At 40.0% G+C, this 25,553-nt stretch overlaps 1 protein-coding gene across 1 annotated transcript in view; it reads right to left on the bottom strand.

Moving 5' to 3' along the window:
- Positions 1–25,283, bottom strand: part of erfl1 (Ets2 repressor factor like 1) — a 65,046-nt gene extending 39,763 nt beyond the window's left edge. Inside the window, exons 1-3 of the mRNA XM_077721826.1 lie at positions 24,927–25,283; positions 17,393–17,605; positions 1,963–2,069 (exon numbers count right to left, since the gene is read on the bottom strand). The gene's annotated coding sequence lies outside the window, so the exon portion shown is untranslated. The remainder of the gene's footprint in view (positions 1–1,962; positions 2,070–17,392; positions 17,606–24,926) is intronic.
- Between the last annotated feature and the right edge of the window lie 270 nt (positions 25,284–25,553).

Genomic DNA, 25,553 nt, shown 5'->3' with positions numbered 1-25,553 from the left:
ATACGCATTGATTAGCAACAGTGAAATAATGTTCTTAAAAGAATTCAGACTATTTTTTACTTTCAAAGTGGTGAAATGAATAATAAATGCTCACATTTTCATGTATTTTTACTATTAAAGTCTGAGTATGGCTCTCAAGGAATAATGTTTGAAAATATCAATTGTTTATGGCTCTCTTCATCAAAAAAGGTTCAAATGGATTGGACGTCAAGGACCGCAAATGAGTTAAGAAAAATGCTGAATGTTCGTTCTTAAAGCATCAGCCATTCCAAGTGGCCCCCCAACTGTCACCGGGCAAATTAGAGTGTGAACATGTGAGTCACAGTTAAAGCGCCGTTAGCCACTAAGCCCTTCCGCTCTGAGCCCGTGGCGGCTGTAAAAGTCAACGCGACCATAAAGCACATGAGGAATGAGCACGGCTATCGACTGTACTAACTCGGGGCCCTTAAGGTTCCATTCATCCCATGTGATGTAATGACCCCCCCCACCATCTCCCGATGGCTATAATGAACTTGTTAACGCCTCCATAAATATTAGCCTTTGCATTCAACAATCATTTCACCGGCTTTCCTAAACATGACAAACAAGTGGCTAAGCTTTGGAAGTGCCGTGGCTAATACTTAATCAATGAAGGGGTACGCCCCCTCGTTGCGTATCTTGGTTTATATACAAAGGCGAGAGGGAAAAACGCTCTATTGATGAAGGTAACATTAACATCAATGGCAAAAGTTGTGCTAGGAAGCTTTGACAAGTGTATTGATTATCAGAGCTTGGAGTGACTAAAACTCACAGGAAACAATGGATCAATCGGAAAGTCTTTGCTCAGCAAACATTTCGCTGGTTTTTTAACTGTGAGGTGAATACATTTATACGATGTGCTTTGATTTGAACTATGTTAAAAATTCCTAAACTGCAATGGAGTCTTGATAAAATTAATAACATATGGTCTGTCTGTTAAATTCTCCATTGCTTTTGAAACTATATTAAAAGGGTTAATGGGAATGTTGCCTATGAAATTTAAATGGAAAATAGATGAATACAAAGACGGCATTAAACAAAAATACAATACAAATTTTAAGTGGAATATATAAAAAAAAACATGGATTATTTTACATTGTATTTTTTTAAATAAAATCTCAACTTGATCAAGACAATGTACGCAAATACAAATGGTCAAATATATGTATTAATATGCATTTTTTTTGGGGAGATGAGCGGACAGTGGAAAACTGGAACTAACTCAGGAAGGCCGGAGCCTAGGATTAAACCTCTCACAATTGTGAGCTAACCCGCTAAACGTGGCATCTATATGTACTATTAGTGCTTTGAAATATATACTATACTTCTACCATATTATATGATGCTTCAAGGCACTCATAGTGCTTTAAAAACTGAAAGCTCATTCACCTACTGAAGAGGCAGACATCAGTATCTTGCTCGAGGATACTATGGCATCGTCACCAGAGCATGCGTCCTAATCCAAAACCATTCGCTTAGGAGACTACCAGTGATCCGTTCAAGCCTTAACTTTAAATACATGTCCTGGACTGGTTGCCAGTCAAGCGATGCCAGATCTCATGTACAGGGAGTCTTTGGGGGATTGACACCAACAAACATCGGTCAAGTTAAATTGCTGCAAGATTCTTACATAAAACCAAATCATCAGGTCAAATTTGTAACTGAAATTGTAATAGTTTCAAACCCAGAACTTCTGATTGTGAGGCAACTGTTGCCACACATTGACTGACTTATCTTTAACCCATTGACATTTGATCTCATCCTCATTGGACTCTCGGATTAACCGAAATTTACCAAAATAACGTGTGGGAAGAGATAAAATATACACTAATTTGCTGATTTGACATCACAAACTCTTAATATTATATCTTGGTATGGAAGTTTTCAGTCCCAAAGTTTTGACAATGAAATTTCTAATCCAAAGAGGTGGAATGAATGACTTACCCTTAAAAATGGCTTCCTTAAGGGGAATCCAGCAGGATTGAAGATTGTGGTTTAGCAGCGTGTGGACACACAGCACAGGTGGGACCTTGATTGAAGAAGTTGGGGGACTTCATGGAGACAGAAAAAAAAAGTAACTTGAGTGTCCGGTACCAGTGTGCAAAATGCTTTAGATTACAGTACATAAGCAACCCTTTAAGAAGCATGTGGTGTGAGAGAGAAGGCGTGCAGGGAGAGGGGAGGGGACGGCTGTGTGTGTGTGTGAGTGTGTGTGTGTGTGTGTGTGTGTGTGTGTGTGTGCATGCGTGGCGGATCGATGCGGTTATAATTTTGTCCGAAGTGGGTAGAAAATAAAGTTCATGGAGGAATGAAATTTGAAAACAGATGGCGAATCCCGTCTATGGTCGTTGCCACCCCACCCCCCACCCCCAACCTTCCACCACTCTCGCCCCCTAAATAAGATTCGATCCCCCGGAATGGAGTGTAGACAATATTCCAAGCGACATTTGATGAAAGTGACAGATTTTTCATTTTGGACATATATGGGGGGAGGAGGAGGAGGAGGAGGAGGGTAAGGGGCCGTCGGGATGAGAGAGTTCATCTGATTTGTCTACTGGACGGAAACTTGGAAGAGTAGGACACAAGTGTTTCCTCCATATATTCAATGAGCCCCCACTGCTGCTTATATGCCTGGCTTTCCTTCCCCCCACGGGTGAGGCAAAAGGGTGAGGAAACAAGAATACCAAATAAATGAGAAATTTTCGTACAGCGCCCCGCTTCCGTGCATTCCACGCTAGCAATAACAATTAAATATCGACCGCTTTTCCCTCGGCCGGAGAGAACCTGAGATACCCGGAGACTGCCAAGTACCGGCGTAGCAACTCCCCCACCCACCCCCTCACTATTTTCTCGTCACCTCCTCCCCATATGCACCTCCTTTCCTTCTAATCCAAGTCCATCAAGCCAATCTGCTCTAATTTAGTCTATCTCATTTCTCTTGATTCTCTATGTATATACCCCCCTAAATGCTATTTTAGCTCCACTTTTATCGTTGGCAGCCCCTCCACCAATTTTTTTAGCTAAAGACTTCCTCATACCTTGCAGGTTACCAGTTCAAAAACAATTACAGGATTAATGGTTAGCAGGAGTTCTTTTTGCAATAGAAAAGGCATTTTTTAAACATAGGAGGTTGTCTTAAAAGCAGTTTTTTGCTGTCAGTAAAAGAAAAATAATGTTGCCATGTCTCAGCAATGACACAAAATGATGGAGTAAATTTGACCTGGCGAGTGAAGAGTATTGACATAGGGTCAGAGTAGAACCCGGTAGTATAAACGCCCTATGGAGGTGGTATGAGAGGCGTGATAGATCTCACGCCACCTGTAGCTTATTTTACATATTTTTATTTGTCAGGTCAGGCAATGAAACAGAAGTAGGATCCCTAATGGCGGTTCTAATATATGGAAAAACTTCTAGGCCAGGTAGTGTCTTTTTCACATTATATACATACTAATATCTGTATACATACTCATATCTTTATACATACTCATATCTGTATACATACTCATATCTGTATACATACTCATATCTGTATACATACTCATATCTGTATACATACTCATATCTGTATACATACTCATATCTGTATACATACTCATATCTGTATACATACTCATATCTGTATACATACTCATATCTGTATACATACTCATATCTGTATACATAAAGATTAGCTTGCTACTAGACAAAAACTATTACTACTATTTTTTAATGCTCTGTATTAAAACTTCTTGTTTTGATGTTGACAAAAAAGTAGAACTCAGAAGATATAATCTATAAATTAATTAAAGAGTTTACATTATGGTTTGCATTTTTTCACTCATCTGAAAGATGACAGGAAAAAAATCATGTTAGGAATGGAATAAAGTCAATTGAGATGAAGATCTTGGTGGAAGAACTGAAGATTTTTCATTTTTAAAAAGTATCTAATAGTGTAGTTCTACTTAAGTAGGTAGGTTTAGCCAACTAAGCCGTTATAATTAATATTGATACATGTTATTTTGGATTTCTTCAGTCCTCAAATAGTTTTTTCCAGCAAGCCTATGGCCCAAATTGCTTTTTTTCTTGAAGGTTTGTATGTTAAGCTCGGATATATTTTTCAAAAGAGGAACCATGACTCCAAATTGGACTTTTGAGCAAAAGACAAACAGTTGGACTCAATTCCGCTCACTTTTGTTGACTGACGTGCGCTCAGGATTTGCACGCGGCGTGCTGAGACTCCCAAGAGGAGTGGCTTTATGTTGGACTTACCGGAGCCCATGACAACTTTTCCAGACGAATCGCACAACTATCAAAAGTTTCTCCAATCATTGTCATAGCATCTTCTCTCCCTCCTGTCTCTTTAACTTTTTTTTCCGCCTCACAACTTCTCTGTGCTTGCGCCCAAGCCTTTCAATTTCTATTTATTACAAGCCTCCCACTGCACACCCAACCCAATGCCTCTGCATCTCGCCCTTTTCACACCACCTCACATCCCCCTGCTCCCTCTCCTCTGCATTATTGCCATTTCATTTTTATATAACACAGATCTAATATTTATTAGCAAACATCAAAGTACATGTTTCCCATTTTCAGTCTTCAGAGCACTTTTGTTGCGTGAGCACCAACTAGCGAATTTGGTCAATGTGTTCGAACCCTGAACTTACAGAATCAGACCACTTCTGTTGACCTATCGTCAAGTGTTAAATCGTTCATGAATTATATAATATTTTAATATTTTTTTAGGAATATACTTGAAATTAATATAATGTTCATGAAACCAACTAAAACCCACTAAACTGGATGAAAGTAGAACTAAAATGGATTAAAAAAAAAAAAACTAAACATATATTTTAATTTTATAGTAATTAACTCATTGCTTTCCACTGACCGAACGATAAATGTCATCTCTTGTTAACACTGGTTGTGAATGCTCATATTTCAGGACCACGGACAGCGCTAGACATTGGAGCCATTTCTACCCAGTCAAAACGGATTGAAAGTCGAACGCTACCAATGGGAGCCAATGATTTAACTGAATGCCCTATAAAAGGTTAATAATCTGTCAGGTATTGTTTATACTTGCCTTTGATCAATCATGTTTTGTATTGTATTAACATATTTAAACATTTTAAGATCACTTTAGTCAAGTAGGAGAGAAATAATTTCTGTCTCCTAAGCAAACACATCAGGAAATTTGCTCTATATGATATGCAGTATATCCCCGTAGAAAGATGTCAATAATTTACACTTAAAACAACACAGTAAGTCTGCCATTTTGCTTTGAAGTGGTCATGTTCAAGGACAGGGTCCTTCAAAGACCACATTCGAACCATGACTACAAGTAACCTTTTGTATCTATACTATTATATAAGGCACACAATCTCTGAGTCTAAATTTGTAGTATAATTACACCAAACAGTTCCACTGAAAATACAGCAAGCCAACAACATTATAGTATCCCCATGGAATGACCCCTTAGAAAAAACCAGTGCCCCCAGTTGTCCCTCTATCTCGTGTCTTTGGCACATCCTTGGCCTCACCTCGTTATCTCCACCGTTTGACTTTAATTGCTTAATGCATTCATTATCTACGCCCCAATAGCGTCAGAATTAACATACCTTCTCAACCCCCTACTCACTCGCACCTTCTCCTTCTTCCTTTTCTCTCAGCCCGGGCCTCTTTTTTCCACTCTATTCTCATCACTCTTTGGCCCCAAACCTCAAGTCATCTCTCTCTGACACCCCCGACACCACCTCCTCCTCCTCCTCTGTCCATCCCCATCGTCTCCTCCTTTTCTCTCCTCTGCCGGCTGCTGCCTGCTTCTCTCTCTCTCTCCCCGGCGACGGAATTATGAAAAATGCGCCCATCGACAGAGCGCCTCAGCTTCGATTAGCCGAGATGGGACATGACAGGCCGCGATCAATACTTATACCGTCCTATAACGTGTCAACTAATGAATCAATCTCGGCTAAATTTTCCATTTTTCAAAAGCCGACGCGAGAGACTGGAATATCCTCTTTTGTAAAGATATTATTATCGATTTCGTCGGCAATTTGACATCGGGGGTAGTTAATTCCACTCTAGAATAAAATTGAAAACACTTGAGATTGAAGTGAGAGAGGGGGAGAGGTGGGAGGGAGGAGGGGCAGCAGGGCAGGTGGGGGGGGGGAGGATGAGGAGGGAGAGAGCTAGAGAGGAAGGGGGAGACGGCTGTTGACTTGATAAAAGAGAATGGGAAGATGGAAGGAAGGAGAGAGGAAGAAGAGATACTAATAGTGCACAGACAGCTGGACTCTTTCACTCTATTCTTCTGGTTAACTTATGAGTTTTTCCCCAATTTGGAAAAAAGCCAAAGAAAAAGGTTTATATGTACTTTAATAATACTGTATGCCAAGCTTTTTGCAATATATATATATATATATTCAACATGTAAAACAATAGAATTCATATATAATGCATATGGTAAAACTAGGGTGCGCAATGTGGCAAAATGATTTTTTTTTTTCAAAATAAAACGTTTTATGATTTTGTTAAAATACTAAATTGAACCTTACTTTTTGGTTAGGCCAAATAGGCCTTATGAACAGGTTTTAATTTACATAGTGAATCTCTAATCAAAAATTGCAATGAACAATGATATGGCGCTGACATAAAAATTAAACACACTAAATTAAAATTGGAGGGATCAAAAGAGTCAAATACGCTCATAAAACAAGCCGGATATGCCTCGCGAGCCGTACTTTCCTGACTCCTACGATTACGTGACCTTTTGGCTTCATGAGTCAACATGTTAAAGTCCTTAATGGTCTAATATAGTTGTATCGGGCACCTCGGGTTGTTTTCTAAAAAAAAAATGGGATGCAATGTGTATTTGCCACAAATAAATCAGAACTAAATCCTCACTAAAATGAAAGGGCAGCTCAGATCATTTTTTGGGAAACATTGTTGACCTAAAATATGTCCAAATTCTCTTTTTCGAACCACAATAATGTTAATTATCCTCATAAATCTTTCATTCAACAAAGCTTTGACTTTGACCGCAGTAGTTTCAATACAACTAAAGAACACTATCTACTTCATTTAAAAAAAAGAATAAAAACATACTCTGGGAAGAGTGAATCACCTATTAATTAGATCATTTAGTATTAAAAGATGATTAAAGTAACTTATGTGCTTAGATAATATGTTTGTCAAGGTACCACTGCATTTCTAATGACAGCTAATAGAGTCAAAAGCATGAAAACACTGCCGGTAGAAGAAAAATAAAGCTTTCCCAACAGTGACAGTTTGACCCTGGCTCGGACAAATTGAATTTGAATGGATTCTTATGAAGAGCAATTTGAAACGGAGCCAGGAATGGACTGCGCATGAGCTCATTATGCCAATTGTCCGCGTTACGTCACTTTAAATACAGTTTTTGTAGAATACGTGCATTTGTGTTAGACGGGCAGGGCTAGAAAGTGAATGGGGAAGTGCATGTTTTTGTGCGTCAGAGTGAAATATAGATGGAGGGCCAGTGTGTGTCTTTGTGTATGCGTGCGGGTCAGTGAGGTTCAGTGTAACTGTCGACAATCACAGCCTTATTTACCTGTCAAAAACACTATCATCCCACACGGGTCCGACCAAGCAATTTCTGCTGTCTCTTCCTCCCCCCTTCCTCATCCTCAACACCACCACCCCTCACTCTCTGCCTCCAATTACAAGCAAGAGGGGCTATTTCTCACCAGGACAAAAAAAAAATACTCCCCCCTTCTTTTTCCTGGACTCTAAGCTGGTTCCTTCCCCGTGCTGAGAGTTGGAGTGGAAACGAACAACCTGTAAACACACCCCACTTATCCCAGTGTATAATGTTGTGTGTTTGTTGCCCACGGCTGGCCGAGTGGATGAGTGAGGGAGGGAGGGTGGGATGGAGGATGGGGGGGATTGGGGGTGCCGCATGACCAGACAGAGAGATGTGAAATAAAGATGCAGCCAGCGGCTTTGAAAGGCGGCTCGATCAAAAGCGCCGGTCCTGTCGCTTGCCATATCCGTCTTGTCTCAACCAGGTGAACACGTACGGAGTGTTTTCCGTGTTTACAGACGGCCAAGAAAGCCAAAACCTCTTCTTTTACCAACATGCCGAAGCTTTGAAGTCTGTTAAAGGATCAGCTTTTGTCAAAAATGACAGGAATGAAGAATAAAACAAGCTATGAACTGTTGTCAAGAGTTTTGTGCCGTAAACGTCAAGTTGTCCGGGGAAGAAAATACTAGCAACTGCAGTTCAGACTAGAAAAAGTGCAATCAGACTGTATATACTGATTGTCAGTCTGGTAAGATTGTGTTTGAAAACAGTGGAAAGAGTTTGACTTGTTCTATTCATCATTGCTAAAGAAAGAATGCTTTTGAAGAAGGTCTTTTTTTGTGAATATTGCTGGGAATTCAAAAGCCTGCGTGGGTTCTAATCCAAATCGGTCCACCTGTGTGGAGTTTGCATAATCCCCGTGCCTGTGTGGGTTTTCTCCGGGTACTCCGATTTCTTCCCACATTCCAAAGACATGCACAGTGGACTGATTGGACACTCTAAATTGCCCTTAGGTATGAATGTGAGCATGAATGGTTGTTTGTCTACTTGTGCCCTGCAATTGGCTGGCCTAAAGTCAGCTGGGATTGGCTCCAGCACCCCCTGTGATCCTAAAGAGGATAAAGTGGTTCAGAAGATGAGATGAGAGTTAAAAACTGGTCTGTGTTCATTTATCTGCAATCATAAAGCAAGTATTGCGTAATATTTTGCTGTCTGCTTTTGTCATATTGAATCACACAATACGCTTAAAACCACCAATTAGGTCTTAGAAAATGTAGCTATTTTGTTGGGATCCTTTTCAAAGCATACAATATACAAACTAGGATGATTTAATGGTCGTTTACCCAACGACTGCCATTTTGGGACAGAGACAAAAAAAACAATGGTAGTATTTTTGCTGGTTAATGTCTGTCGAATAAAAGGTCGTCTTTTATTTCCTGCTGGTGAGCCTACACATGTACACGGGCACAGACAGGGATTGGCGTCAGCCCCCCGTGTCCGTCTTCATGAGCGTTCACACGAAAAGGCCATCTGACAAAGCCATTAACAGGGCGCTGTAATACGCGTGTCTGCGAGCCAGGCGAGTGACATACACACAAAGACATTCATGGGCTGCCATGACGGGGGACACGAGCTGACATGCGCTACACCGGCTTGATTGAGACTCCAAATGAATGGCGTGAGGGGGTGTGGTGGGGGGTTAACGGGGATACCGCTCGATAAAAAGCATTGGCAAGTGTGATGGTGTAATGGTTAGGATGTTTGCCTCGCATTCCTAAAACTCAGGGTCCAACTCTCAGCCCCAAAAATTGGTGGTAATAAGTGAGAGAATGTTTGAGGACAATGTATGTTAAGCATGTATGTTAAGCATGTATGTTAAGCATGTATGTTCAGCATGTATGTTCAGCATGTATGTTAAGCATGTATGTTAAGCATGTATGTTAAGCATGTATGTTAAGCATGTATGTTAGGCATGTATGTTAGGCATGTATGTTCAGCATGTATGTTCAGCATGTATGTTCAGCATGTATGTTAAGCATGTATGTTAAGCATGTATGTTAAGCATGTATGTTAAGCATGTATGTTAAGCATGTATGTTAAGCATGTATGTTAACCATGTATGTTAAGCATGTATGTTAAGCATGTATGTTAAGCATGTATGTTAAGCATGTATATTAAGCATTTTGCTGCTTTGGCTCATCACAAACACAGTAAGAATCTTTCCTATTCCAACATAGCGGTCTGTTTTTTTTTAAAGGATTCACAAATAAGTAATAAATGAGGCTTATTTTAGCAAAATGGGCAGGAGGCCACTTGGCAAACAATGCAGTTTTTTTTTACAAGACGAGCAAGTACAGTACTTGTCCTTAGTTATCATAGAAAGAGAGCGCCAACCAAGATCCGTCTGTTCATGCCAACATTCTTACCGAGTGTCATGACTTCATTTCGACAGGTTCTGCCCGGCAAAAATGAATTTTCATTATGGCTTAAGTGCATCAATCTGTGGCCAAATTAAAGGGGAAGTGAGATGTCACTTGTGGGACTGCCAACGGCCGGCCGCTCGTCGACCAGATTTGCCGAGCTATGGTGTGATGCTTTGAGATAATAAAAAGCAAGAGAGGCAAAATGAGAAGAGAGAAAAAGAATAGAGAAAGAGAGAGTGAAGAATAATGTTGAAGCGAGAGGAAGGCGGGAAGTAGGCAGAAGCAGCTAAGCAGAACCAGCCAGCCCTCACAAGCCAATCAGGCCTTCATTAGCCTGGGCGGGGAGGATCGATGGCCAGCCCGCATCAATTAAACACCACCGGCACCACAATGCACGCACACGCGCACACGCACTGCTAGTCTATAGACACACATCAGAAAACAATTATTCAGCTTTGTGTATGGAAAGGAAAAACTAACAACTCAAAAAGTAATCTGTATTAAAAAAAAAGAAAATTCAGACATCTACCTTCTGCAGTAATGGGTCGCTAACCAGCTCGTAGAACCGTTTTCGACGAAGAGAGCCATACACAATTGATATTTTCAAACATTATTCCTTGAGAGCCATACTGAGAATTTAAAAGTGAAAATATATGAAAATGTGAGCATTTAGTAGTCATTTCACCACTTTGAAATTAAAAAAAAAGGCTGAATTCTTTTGAGAACAACTGTTGCTAATCAATGCATATCAATGAGAGAATGCATGCAGAAGAGTCTAATGAAGAAAAAATATGATTTTAAAAAGGCAGATGGCCATATACACCCATCACAAGAGCCACATATGGCTCCCGAGCCATAGGTTCCCTACCCCTGACGTAGAAGATCAATCTTTGTGCTTGATGACATTTATTTTTTGGATTTACGGCCACAAAAAGTTTATTAAAGCCATTCTTTTTTTAAAAGCTTTAGAGGCCTTCAACTTATTTACCAATATTTTGAACTGTTTCCTCCAAATGGTATTGCGCCCTTAATGGTGTCATTTGTGTAGTTTTTGTACGCGTTTGCAAGTACAAAACTACACATGACAAACTGCTATCTAACTACTTATAACTAACTATCAGGAGAATATACTGTCTGCCAGATCTCTATGCTTAATACGCATTTATGAATATGGTAATGAGGGGGAAAAAATCAATGTGAAAGGGAATTTAGTTGAAACAAACACCACCATGATATATGTCTTCAAATCTATAAAACTCCTAAAGGCATTTTTTTTTCTGAAGTCAACCTCTTCCATTCACTTTCTCGCATCCCAACACACACACACACACACACACACACAACCACACACACACACACACACACACACACACACACACACACACACATCGATAACACCCAATTACACACACGCTCACACGTGGCGGCTGGCAAAACACACAATTACTACACGCGCTTGGAACACACATTTTATTAACACTCAATTACACGCACGCATAAATCACTTGGTGGCTGCGAGGGAAGATTGTTGGGCAAGAGAATTATTGTGTTCTATTGTCTTTTTCACTTTTATGACAACAACAAAAAAATGTCATGACTACAAAAAAGATATACAAGCTTTGTCGGCTATATAAACCAAATAAAATAGAAATGAAGTCAAACTAGGCACTCAGAGACAATAGCAGCTGTAACAAGGAACCAGTCACTAAATTTCCTCCCTGTCTCGGTTTTATTTCTTCTGATAGCACAAAAGCTTTGAATTCATTTTTTCCTATATTAATTTATTGTCCATATCGAGAATAAGTTCACTACTTGGCAGTTGTACATTCCAATTGATCATTAATGAAGACTAAAATGAAAACTAAAGAAAACACCAGGTTATCTACAATAAAAATAGATAGTACTAGTGTTTAAAAACATTAATATTATAATTTTATAAACAATTACAGCATCAAGGTTCATTGTGCAACTCCTATCAAGCCAATAGGGGGAGGTAAAACACAATGATGAAGAGTTTAACAACTAAGTGACTCATCAAACTAGAAATAATAGAAATTTTGGCAGAGGATAAAGAATATATGCTTGCTGTTACTGTTTATATGGTTAGCTCACCTATGTGTATCTTTTTTGTCTCTTTCCTCAACAGTTATACCCCCCAAGCCCTTTTTCTGTTAGCCATTCTTATACCCCCCAAACCCTAAAAGATTCTAATACAACCAATGGCAGGCAGCCAGAGGGTTAAACTCTCCAATTTTACAATAAAGCCGTGTTAAACTTTCCTACATCCCCTCCTTCTGCAATAACTAAAAAAAATAAAAATATGCATTTGACACTCCATATGTTTAAGAAGAAAGTAGTCTGGCATAATTCATGTATAGTAATGCAACATAAAGTGCAGTGAATTCTTCCCAAATGCACTACAAGTTCCATGTGCAGGCACATTTGACGTAAAGGCCTCCCTAACTGACTATTGCACCCCATTGAGAAGAGAAGCTTGAGAATATTGAAGTGTAGCTGCATAGTTTGTATGGTCTCTGGCTGCATCTGCGGTAGGTAGCGTTTCCAGAGCCCCCACCAGTCACCCACTCGCCGCTGACATTGACACATCAGTCTCCCCGCCTCTAACGCAATGTGACAGTGTTGAGATTATAATATCTGCCTCGTATTACCGGGGCATTAAACGCCATTATCGCACTCCGCCCCACGCTCAGGTGCGGCCCTCGTGCCTGCCCCGACTTGGGGAAATTGAGAGTGGACCTTGTGGAGAAACAGAGGGGTGATGGGAATGAATTGGAGGAAAATGGGGGAAGCTATTTGCAAGTTTAAATCCGTTCCAAGATCAAATCATATTTTTCCATTGAAATAAATAAGGATGCCATTGATCTAAAAAGACAAACACATTTTAAACATGTTTTTCCAATTACAAGGACTGTATTATGTAATATTGTTCTTGTATTCACTTCCCAATGAAAGTGTTATTTGTGCACCGCTTTAGGTTTTAATGGATTCTTATAAAAAAAAAAATATATCTCACACAGCTATTGCCTATATTAAGTTGTTTAAAAGTTTACAATTCCTGCTCTTTACACATCTGGCATTTGTTGTGAGCAATGTTAATGGTTACTTGAAGATAAAAACTCTTATTTAGAACAAATTGTCAATTAAATGACAAAAAACGGTAACAAATTCTCCATTTTTTTTTTCATTTATAAAAAGTCGCCATCTTGTATTTCAATAGTGAGTGACAATATCGACTTATTAATCGTGATGATAGTTTAGGAGCGTGAAATATGACCAACATAAACTTAGATAAAGAGGTAAAAGGTATAACGTGACAATACAACAGGCTAAACGCACAAAATATACCACCAGGATTAGTTGAAGCTTACTCAGCATTTCGTAAAGGTTCATAAAAAATGTGATAGCAGAGTCTACTATTTGTGAACCAGGTAAATAGTTTCCCTGAGTAATGATTCTCTAATCTCCACTCTTTACCATGTATGGTATGATAAAAGGAGCAGAGGAGCTTCGGATAAAGCCATTCCACTAATTATCATGGCGACACATGATTTAAGATCCACGCCTGGTTTCCGATGCGGTCGCCATTTGTTTGTGGCGCCAAGAAAAAGCGCTTCCACCGCACAGCCTTGTTGTTTTAATGAGACAAATTAATAAATAAGGATAAATTAATGCGGTCTAGATGGCAGACACCCCTCGTCTACTCGCTACGCCCCTGCTCCATCAGGCGCATGGGATGTATTTGTGTGCCGTAATTAACGCTTAATAAGTAAGTGATTCATTATGATTAGCGTGCGGATTCGCCGTAATGGCCCCTTTCTGCGCTAGCAATCAACTTCAGTCTGTTTATCCACACAAGTCCCCTCCCGATCCATCTCTGTCTATACTAACGTGCCGATTCGCCGCCCTTTGTGGGGCTATGGCCTCTATCAATCTGGGTGTCGTTAACTGGAGGAAGGGCAGGAAGTAAGAAGTGAAAGATTTGTTTGAATCTAATAGATTTGGTAAGAAGATGGTTTCATATGTCAAAAGCTCACTCAGAGGAGGCTGTGTAATTATCCGTCGTTTTGTTTAAGTCGGGGCAGGGGGGCGTTAAGTGCTTAAGCACTGCGGCTTTTGGAATATGATCGTTTAGTTCAAGTCTCCAGGGGACAGTTGGCGTATTCTCTTGCTGTTAAGGAGGTATTTAACAAAACAGTGATGAAGCATTGGGAGGAAAATGGCTGTCCATTGGTCTCCATGTTGGGTTCAATTGTCTGATTTTTTTGTTTTTTTTGTGTCCTAGAGTTGGCAGTTTACAGAACCTATTGATATGTTTCAAGGTGGTTTATTTGGGTGGAATAAGTTATAGTAACTAATGAATATTATTGTTAAATGGGCTCCTGATTATGTGCATTCTACATGCATGGTTTTAATGATATTTTTCTGTGTTGAAGTGGATGAGAATATTGCTGCCATATCGGAAACAAGATTAAATCGTGTTATGCTAACCAAGTGGTTCAGAAAATGAATGAATGAGCAGTTGTGGTTCATAAGCTTTAAGAGAATAGCTGTCGGTAAATGTTTTAAATGTGTTAGTGCAATTTTTATGCCCAAGAAATTTGGGTTTGACATCTAAAAATGACTATGATCGCAATGTTAAGTCCGGTTAGCGTCGGATGTTAGTCTAGTGGAATGTCTTCAACTCACACAAACACGTGTGAATTTGAACACATACAAAAGGGTTCTGGAACAAACAAGCCGGTAAAGAAAGGGCAACAACTCCACTTGACAGCCGTTTTTGCCTGAGCCATTTTCTACCCTATGGAGGGAAAAGAGCTATGCACTTTCCACTCGCACCTCCTAGAATGTTCATTGCCCAGAAAATTATTTCTGCAGTCATTTCGCCGCTATTGTGAGCTGCAATCAATTTCTCTTTTCTTTGTGATGGTCCCGCGTTGTGGGCACAGAAGTTTGACCTTCTCTAAAAGATCTATCAATTTATCCGTCCATCTTGCAACCTATCCATTAATGTGTTCATCTTCCCCCTGTTGTTTCTTTTTCTCTCGTCTCTACACTAAAGTGGCTCTAAAGTCATGTGCTCATCAAGACCCAACGGGTGTCGGTTTTGGGGCAATTATACCAACGGCACAGAATGAGTCGCTTGTAGAAAATGATGGCTATTTGGACAGAAGGGGAATATGCACTTGAGACAAAGGGAAACCCATTTGGAGCGGGTGTTGGCGTGGAACCCAGCGAGTGGACAAGGTCAGGCTGAGGCTAAATGACATCACATTAGCAGCTCCGGGGTCAGGCAATGGGTTGCCATCGTTTTAGTTTGCAGTTTTTTTTCTGTTTTGTTTAAAACGATCAAAGCATTTGTGCGTCTTAGTGTGATAATGTAACGCTTTTAAGGGTATACTATGCCCTTTATCTATAGGTTTTAGACTTGGATCGGTAAAGCAACACTATGGCTTCACTTTTTAACCATTAAAATGGACACTTGGGGCTCATTGTAAACATGCTTGGTTTGAAATGGAGCAAAAAGCCTTCATGCTTGGAAGTCTTAATGCTTATTTGCCATTGCTATCCTTCTTAGACCGCTTAGTATGTGATATAAAATTATGAGCCTACAGTAGGGTCACTTTAATGAATGACAAGCCCTTTATGTCTGGGAAAGGGCGAATGACCGACTATGACTGCAGATACGAAAGTGAACAGAGTAGTGGACAAACGTCAGCACACCACACACATTTCTGGCTTTACGCCACCAATTTCAAAAAATGAAATTCTCATGTAAAGTATGAACAATCTACACATTACTTGCCATCCAGAAGAACCCCCACAGACCAGCTTGGATCCTCTAACGAGCCAATTCCCACCCCCAATCCGTACATTGGACACCCCATGCCAAACAATAAACTCATTGGCTACATTGATGGAAACAGACGTCCAATCCCTTTTGACTGGGACAGCGATCATTCGATTTTAAGCTTTTGGACATTGGAGTCCGAAAAAAAAAAGACTTGACAACAATGCACGATTCCATGTTGGTCCACTTGACTTTTGACTTTAGCTCTCTGTGGGCCTTTTCCGCCTCACTCATCTTTTCCTTCCTCCCGTCCACCGATTCATGGACCTCACCATCCTCAATTCTCGCCCCCTTTCCCCTCATTCACCCACACACACACTCTCTCTCTCTCTCTCTCTTTCTCTCTTTTACTCTCTCTCTTTCCTTCTTCGTCTGTCCCTTCCAATCTAGCTCGCCCCTTTCTGCGTCTGGCAGGACAGTATTATATATTCCAGTCTCATGCTTTACATGATTTGGGCAATAGATGAAGCCATATCCCGCTCTGGCCGCTTCGCCCTCCCCCTCGCTCTCTCGCCTTGTTGTTTAATGTTTCAATTTGGAGGAAGCAAACATTCAATCAGACAGATTAACTGTTTAATGCATGTCATCAGTCAAACTGTCGACGAGGAAAGACCGCCCCCCCAACCCCTCCTATCGTGCCGCCCCACCACACACCACATACACACATCTATATACCCCTCAACTGCTGCTACGTCCTTTTCCCTCCCGTACTCACTACCCCACACTGTCTACTCTCATATAGACAAGCCTGAGCGCACGTCAGTGCAGAAATGTATTTCAGTTAAACAGCTATGTGCAAACAACATGAGGATGTCATCAAAAAACTCTAAATAAAACCACTGTTGTGAAATTTGTAAGAATGAGCATTGCACTATCAACAATTGAGAGTATTTAAGGAAACTAACATGTATTTTTGGGTTGAGAACGTCTACACAAGAAGGACTAAAGCATCCCTCTTCTAATGAGAGAAAGATTACATGTCAGACATCATTTTTGGAGGAACCAAGCACACTTCAACAATGCAAATTTAGAGTGAAGCTGGGTTGGGAACATCATCTGACTTGAATGTCCACAGATATCTTGGACCACTGGACAATATTTAATCTGATATCAAGATATAAAAGGTTTCAGGATAATGAGCTAGCTATCTGATTAAGATGGATTACGTATTTGTATTTATTTTCTATTCAGTTGCCCCCCACTAACTGCCCTAGCTTGGCTGGGATAGGCTTAAGCACCCCTTGTGAGAATAAGCACAAACGAATGAATGGAATAGCGTAACAGTTGACATTCCTTTCTCAAAGCCAAAAACTCTATAGAAGCACATCAGTTGTTTAAAATCTATCTTGAAAAATTGTAAAACAAACTAGTTCCAAGGGAAAAACTGATTTGAAACTACTGGGCTTCCTATTACTGTTTATAACAGTATTTTTCTTGTTGAAGAAAGAACTTGTATTCAATAATAAAAGCTAGTTTTCATCAAATGTACAGGTCAGTCTCCAGCAGAGTGCAATAACTGTGATACACTTTGATAGCACGCACCTCTTCATTTTTACTTTATCTTCCTCTTCTGTGGAACATCTCGTGTATCTCTTCCAAGCTCCCCGCACCGCCCTCCACTCTCCACTCTCCAACCACAACGCAGAGGGTGGCCAAACCTGGTAAGTATTGACAGGGAGCTTCAGTGACACGGAGAGAGCCAGTCGATGCCCAGACACTCGGGGCCAAGGGTCAATGACGAAAAGGTAAGCCCGCCTAGAGAGGGAGGAAAAAGGGGAAGGCATGTGATAGATGGAGAGAGGAAATCACGAAAGATGCGTGGCCAGATAGGCAACAACTTTAGGATGAGGATCCAAGGTGAAAGAGTTTGATTTTTACAGATTTTCTGCTCTTGCTTCAAAAGGCCCAACATTCCAAAAAGATGGCGCCTCACTAATCAGTAGTCATGAGTGTCAAAAAAGTATGCCTCAACCGGAGCACATGATTGAACACTTGATCTCAGAACTGTGAGGTGGACAACCAAACCTGACTACCTGTCAGGTTTTAGTATATATAAAAAAGGAAATCAACTTGCTAGAATCGGAATCTATTGCTTAGAGGAATACAGATAACTGAAATAATGTTGTTGCACAAGTGTGCACATGCATAAATTTGGCATGGGACCAATGTTCCCTTAATTTTTTGTTGGTCTGGGTAGAAAGACAACCTCCCTGAGCGCACTGGGTACCATTGTGAGCGACATCATCCTTGCTCGCTATGGGCACACCAGTATCACACCAGACATAAGCAGGTCGCATGTCAATGTTCCCACTAATTTTTCATGTAAAACATGCTATAACACACAAAAAAACATAAGTGGACAGAGCTACTGCCGCTGGCTGAGGCGTAAACGGCGCCATCATGGGGAAAGGGGTTAAAAAAAAAGTTTGGATTTTATTTACTGCGCACCATATGATTGCTGCTGCGCAGAGAAGACGAGAGTAGTAGGTTAAGAGGGATTATTGCATGGGACACACGTAAAAGCAAGTACGATTTTTAAGTTAATGCCATTGGAACTAGCCTGACTGGAAGTTGACAAAGACCTTTAGAAAGTTAAAGATGACGTCGGGGGAGAACGAACGGGATTGACATAAGCATTCCACAGGGAAACAGAACAAGCGGGAACAGCCGCACACATACAATCACATATAGTGTGTCGTGTATTGACAGAGAGAGTGTCAGTATGTATTGAACAGTGGATAGTAAGAGAGTCAGCCTCCATCTCTCTATCGGATATCAGTCCCAACTCCTCTAATCATTTCCTTCCTTTTGGCCCACTCTTCTTTCTAATGCAATTATCCTTCTTTCTTCCTCAGGCCTTGGGTTTTTTTCTGCCCCGAGCAGTCTGTTTTTGTTTTTCTGGGCCTTCCTTCCTTCGTTTCTTCTGGCTACTTTTCTATTCTTTGTGAACCCTGTTTTTTTTCGACCCCCTCGTTTCTCTTTACCTTTTACCCTGCCCACTCGCGTCTGCAGGTGTCAGTTGCATTTAACGTCAATCGGCGGCTTTTCTCTGTTCGTTTGATCTTTAATGATTAGCCTCGGTGTGTCACAAAAAAAGATGCGATTTCAGTTTAGATGCAAACGTTTTTGAAGATGAACGTGCTTTACGAGGACTTGGTTTGAAACTGTACAGAAAAAGAACTGAAGCAGTTATGATATGTCCAAATAAAAATAAATCACAAGTCTTTAAAGCAGTGGTGTCAAATTCAGGTTTTTCTAGGCCACATGGCGCTGTAAATTGTGGTTTCATCTAGAAATGTCATTTCTGTATGTCTGCCAATTGAGGTTGTCGAATTGAATCGACTAAATGGCAACTTATGAAAATGAATAACTTTTTCAACAAGCAATTAATCTTTTAGAGACTTTGTAAAACTCAAAATAGTCCAAATCCTCAAATTTTAACCTTTTAAATAGAAAATATTTTCTTAAGTTTTCTAATTACTATTTACAAAGGCTTTTTTGATTACTTTTAAAAGTTGTTTTAGATATAAAGGGAATTTTGTGATTGGTTTTATTTTTGGTATCTTTATTTTTTTCTTAATTAGCTTTTTAAATGAAAAAAAAACAGTAAATATTTTTAATATGATTTTAGTTTGGGAAAAAATTTGATAAAAGAAAAATTAAACTGAATATCCTGTGACCTGTGTATTTCTTGTTCCTTCATCGAGTACTAAAGAAATTAAAAATGCAAATACAAAATTCAGAAAGTCAAAAGTTTTCACATTCCTTCCTCTGAATATTATCACTGACTTGTCACTTCAGACATATCACCTCATGTAACCAGATAGATGTATAGCTTTCGTCGGAATAGTTTCCATTTCTCATCCTGTAATCATCAGCTCATGTTTACACTTTGTTCACAGGTCTCCTTGTATGGCAGGAGGTGTGCCCCCGGGCCCCGTCATGGCACATTGGCAGAAGCCAAAAAACAAGTCAAACAAAACATCAGAAACATCTTTGCACATTAGCCTAGGAATTCTAAAAGAAGAAAATGTTAAGGACTCCTCACAGAGATTTTATGGGCACTGCTTGAATTATAAAAAAAAACTTCCATCTAATTCTCCATCTTTAGTTTACTCTTCACGAGACAAATCTTTTGGGGAAAAAAACATCCAACGATTGACCTAAATTCTCTAATATTTGCTCAAATCTCACCCCCAAAAAAATCTTCCATTTACACATTCACCTAGTTGAAGGCATACCTGAATTATATTAACTCAAGATTTGGCACGTGCCTTATTTGTAGTGGTTATATTTGCTCCCAACAGTTGCTTCCTTTTCACATTGATTATTTTAAACACATCAGGATATCCTGAATAGAAATCACACATTGGGGCAATTTATCTCAACATCATTTCCATTGCTCTCTTGATACACAGTGTACTGCTAAATGCTTAAATAATAAACTGAAGGTTTAAATATATAGGGGCAAAAAACCTATAGAAATAGCACACAGTGATTTGGATCCACGGCTTAGTGAGGAAGCGAGCTTTCACTTTCTTTCGCAACAATTGGGAGTGTGGCTTCCTGTTGGCTCGGAGCCGGAAACAGATGCTTCCCCGGAAAGTCCTCGAGCGGTGTCGCGAAGAACTGCGATGGCAGCCGAGAGGCGCGAGGGGAGATGATGGGCTGCCGGGGGACTTGCTTAATAGTGTTTCCTGCTGAGCACTTTGAATAGTTTTTCACACCGGTCGGTCCAAATACCTCATTATGCCACCAGTCAGTTGGCCCACTTTGAAGAGGTGGGCCACTCCTGTCGCATGACTTGTTTCGAGTCAGACTAGGGTCATATATTTGAGGAAAATATGGGATACAGGAGACGCAAAAGTTATTCTTTTGTGTAAAGATGCTGTATATTACAGCATTACATTGACTATAGTGTGACATTTTTTTAACACTCAACTCAATTTTTTTACACAATTCATTGCTAAACTACGAATTTTATTAAAAATGTGATAATATTCCAAGTAGGGAATGTGAAAACTCTTGACTTTCCATATTTTGCATTTTTTAAAATAGACATTTTTGCAGTAGTAAATGATCTTGGAGACTCATTCATCTTCAAGTGCACATAAAGTTATTAAAAATCAGTTTTCCCACGTGACTGTCAACGCCAATCAAAGAAGAAAGCTAATTAATGCTGGTAAATGTTCTTGTAATGATTCTAGTATGGCTCAATAGTGGCGTATAAAGAAGTTAAGCAGCCATTAATGGAGTGAGTGCCTCCTGTCCAATTAGCCGCTGCTAATCCGCTGCTCATCCCAGACTTTTCTACGCACCACTTGCCCTACCACCGATACTTTGATCCTGGCTTTGGCTGCTACCTTACTATCCGACCCTTTTGTTATACGGGTGCCTGCCTGCCCGCTAATCTCAATGACCCGGGTCAACCCCTGACCACCCACCCACGCTCACCCAACACGCAAGGCTTTGCAGGGAGAGGAAGACGGGCAACTTGAACGCGTCATCACATTAAAGGCGGGAGAGGCCTGCCCCATAGACTAAAGAAAAGAGGGAGAGGTTCTTTCTGGTGATCCAAAAATGACCTCATTGACCTTTTTTCTACTCAAATAAATATGGGACATCTTTCCAGAACAGTATTTTATTTTGAAAGGGATGCATTGCATAAGTGGTTCCATTGGTAAGCATGTGAATACAACCCAAGGTGGTTAGATACACGGGTGAGTCTTATTTAGAAGTAAAAACTAATGTTTGGCCTAATGTGAGTGGAAATCAGAAACCCAACAATCAGGTGATACACAAAAAGCCATCTGTTTAATGTCTGTTCCAGTTAAAGTTTATCTGTTGATTCAGTTTGTTGTAGTATTCACTAATTTGTCACCAATACATCAATTTGCATTTATCTTAGTCACCATTTTGCCCAATACTGCCCTCTGATGTTGAGCAAAAAAAACCTATGAGGTCATAAACAGCTGTTTGGGTGAAATAATACCCTGCATAATATGTATTCAGATAAGTGTAATTTTCATTCAATATAAAATATTACAACTTGTGTGCTTTGGATGTTCATGGTTGGCAATATTGCATTTTAAACATGTTTAAATTTTTATGTTATGTGTTCTTTTCACAAATTTAGCCATTAAAAGGCCTGCATCTTTTCCCTTTAAGTGAAAAGAAAAGATGCTTTTGAAATCATTTTGGTCAAAATGAGCTATTTCAAATCAATTGCACTTGCTTGATTTATTTCTGGTGCTGCAAAACAAATGTGGACGTCCTCCAGAAAAGAAGCCCTTTTTTTGTCCACGCACCCCCCTACTATCCCTCTCTATACAACCCCTTTTTTTCCATGCACCCCCCTTACTATCCCTCTCTATACAACCTCTTTTCTCCCTCTCTCTCTTTCTTTCTCAGGGGGAAGAGAGGGAGGAAAGCGGCAAGGAGGCGCGACTCGCAGGGCGGCACATAGCTGATCAATATTCGATTTAGTTGCTAATTTAAGGCCTTTCTATAGCTGTCATCCCGTGATGTATGAGTCCTAACCCGAGGTCGCCGCGGAAAAAGAAGAAGAAAAAAAACACACACATAAGAGACAGAACGCGCGAGAGAGAGAGAGAGGAAAATCAAACACCAGTCAACTTTTCACTTAACAATAGAGCGACTTGAATATTATTTATGGGGGGAAAATGACCGTGGCCTGAGTTGGGGGCAATTCATGGTTGAATTACTCCCATGGCGCATGCGTGATACAATGTCGATTAGCAGCCAAGGGTCCGACGTATCTTCCCATTTTTTGGGGTGGTACTTATGTCACTTAATTGCCTTCCAATCGATCACTGTTCAAAAGGATGTTATCAATAATTTGAAAAGCCATAACTCTATTCTGTCTGGAGTTTTTAATTAAGACGATATGGTTTAATTAGTTCAAGATGGTTTTGGGGGGGGGGGGGGGTAGGATGATGCTTTAGTTTAAGTGCTTGGAAATTAGCATAAAAAATCTTTGCTGATGAATGGATACGTCGGCGGGGAAGAAATGTCGTGGCGGAACGACTCATAAACACACATCCATCAAAGTACGACAGCTCGGGACAATATTGTACTTAAGCGCTACATTTTCATTATCTAACGACTGGGTGTATACTTGTTGTAATGCATTGTGCTCATGGACAGAAATGGCAATTTGGAACTACGAGATGTGTGCAAGGCAAACTCATTTCCTCAAGTGACAAAGTATAGCTAAAAGCAGTATTGTAGTCTAGTCAACCCTTGGTTATACGATACAAACCCACCAGCAGTAGTCACCAAGGGGGCCTACCAGTGAGTAGGCATGTCCCATTGATAACAATTGACTGTTTACAACTCAGGGGTCGGGAACCTTTTTTTGATGAAGAGAGCCATAAACAATTCATATTTTCAAACATTATTCCTTGAGAGCCATACTCAGAATTTAAAAGTAAAAATACATGAAAATGTGAGCATTTATTATTCATTTCACCACTTGTAAAGTAAAAAAAAGTCTGATTCTTTTGAGAACATTATTTCACTGTCTCTAATCAATGAGTATCAATGAGAGTATGCATGCAGAAGAGTCTAATGAAGAAAAAGTATGATTTAAAAAGGTGGAGAGCCATATACACCCATCAAAAGAGCCACATATGGCTCCCGAGCTATAGGTTCCCTACCCCTGGTTTACGTAATGATTTTTGACACACCTCCCATATCATTTTGGACATCTAAAGCCGTCAATGGTAGCCAACTAGTTCATACGGCCTCTAACTAAGTATAAAAATATGGCAAACACATGAGCCATTCCAATGGATGTAAAAGACAAAATAAGATTTTAGACTGCCTTCATTCAGCTTACCCGAAACTGCAGTTTTTTTACACACTATTCTTTATAGCTTTGTTGTTTTGCTGTTTGTGTCGAAAAAACAAGTCAGCTGTTTCATTGGCAGTCTCTTGAATAAACTCACTTAGGACATTTTTTCATTTAGTGAAGTGACTCACCCAAAATCATGCCTAACATTCAGTAAGAAAAAGGATTCCTATCCAAACAAACTGTGTTTCCTTATTTTCCTTCTTCACAACAGCAATAGAAAACTCCCACAAGATGTATGATGCTGTATCCCACTTTTAAGTGTTGTGTAAAAAATCAAAAAAAAGATACAATTCGGGATCTGGTGGGAATATTTTCCTTTTTTGCCGAGTCTTTGCTAAAAAAAAAGTGGCTATTAATTGAAGTGCTTGAAGCAGTTGGCTACACTGTAATTCTTTTCTCAGCAAACAAAAAAACAATTTTGTTCAAGCGTTCGTTGCCATTGATTGTCAAACGCGAGCACTTGGCTGCCATGTAAACCGCAGAATGAATAAAAGGCATTTTAATTAGGATGATTAGTTAGAGAATCAATGAGCTGGCACTGGCAGAGCTCACAGAGCGAAGCCCCCCCTTTTTAGTTTATTTTAATGGGGCGATCAAGTGAACTGCTTTTTTCAAGCTGTCTTTTGTTGTTGGTGGCCACAACCTCAAGAAACAGGAAATGTTACCATCGCCCAATATCATAGACGTGATTCACGTTCTCTCCTGTTGTTGACGGGTGGAAATACGCAGGATGTTGAAAGCTCACATCAAAAACTTCACAATCAAAGAGTATTATAGGCACACGGCAACAACTGGTGGCTCACAACTAACGGTAAGTGTTTGGTAAAATCACAAGTTCTACCGCCATCATTCACTGATAGCCTCTTTCAGTTCAAATGGATTAGATGTTTCAAAATGAACAGTTCACAAAATACTACTATTTGAGTATTGCCTTTGTAGGCCTTCAATCCCTAACCCACACAAGTATACCACAACACAATACAAGCTGAAGGCCATGCACATATGCATTCTACTTACTATTTTGCAGTATTTACAATAAAGACAAAGTAATCCAGCACCATCAAGGACACTCTGCAGTTAAATAGGACAGGCCTCTAACTCATAGCATGCTAACTAACACAAGCAAGAATATTTGAATAGTTTGCATAGTTGAAAGCAAATCAGAGGGTCAGATAAAATACTTTATGTAACAGTGCCTACCTGTAGCTGTTGTCAATACAGTGAGCACTTGCAAATACAATGTAGTATGCTGTATTCCTTGAAATGAGGTAGTAGTAGAAAGTAGTAGTAGTAGTAGAATTCCTTTTGCAGCCAGGTCTAGTGGATCTGTGACAAGTCATAGGTCATAGGTCACATTTTCTCAGCCGTGGCAGAGGTCATGATGACATTTCTATTTAGGTCACTATCAACCTACTACAAGGGTGGGCAAACTATTCCATAAAGGGCAGCAGTAGGTGCAGGATTTACTTCCAAGCAAGAAAACATTTCCACCACTCTGGTCTTTGCAATCAGTCAATTGCACTCAGGTGCTTCTTGTTTCTGCAGAAACCTCATTGTTTAAACTGCCTGCACCGGATTGGTTGGAACAAAAACTTGCACTTGAGGACATGTTTGCACAAAATATGTGAGTTATATGACTGCAAATTGTCTTTTAGTAGTTATTGGATATAGTGTACATTATGAAACAGGGTGAGGGTGGGGTATGCAAACAAGGATATGGAGAGTGGGAGTATTGCATGTATTTTCTGCCAGCTGCCATTGAGCTCTTTGCTTGTTTGGCCAAAGTTGATTTCCCTAGACTCTTCTCTCCTGGGAAGACCAGCTTTC

The sequence above is a fragment of the Stigmatopora nigra genome, chromosome 7, assembly GCF_051989575.1.
Source record: "Stigmatopora nigra isolate UIUO_SnigA chromosome 7, RoL_Snig_1.1, whole genome shotgun sequence".
Classification (NCBI taxonomy): Eukaryota; Metazoa; Chordata; class Actinopteri; order Syngnathiformes; family Syngnathidae; genus Stigmatopora; species Stigmatopora nigra.
The sequence above is the reverse complement of the archived record's forward strand: the minus strand, read 5'-3'. Positions and strand labels throughout refer to the sequence as shown.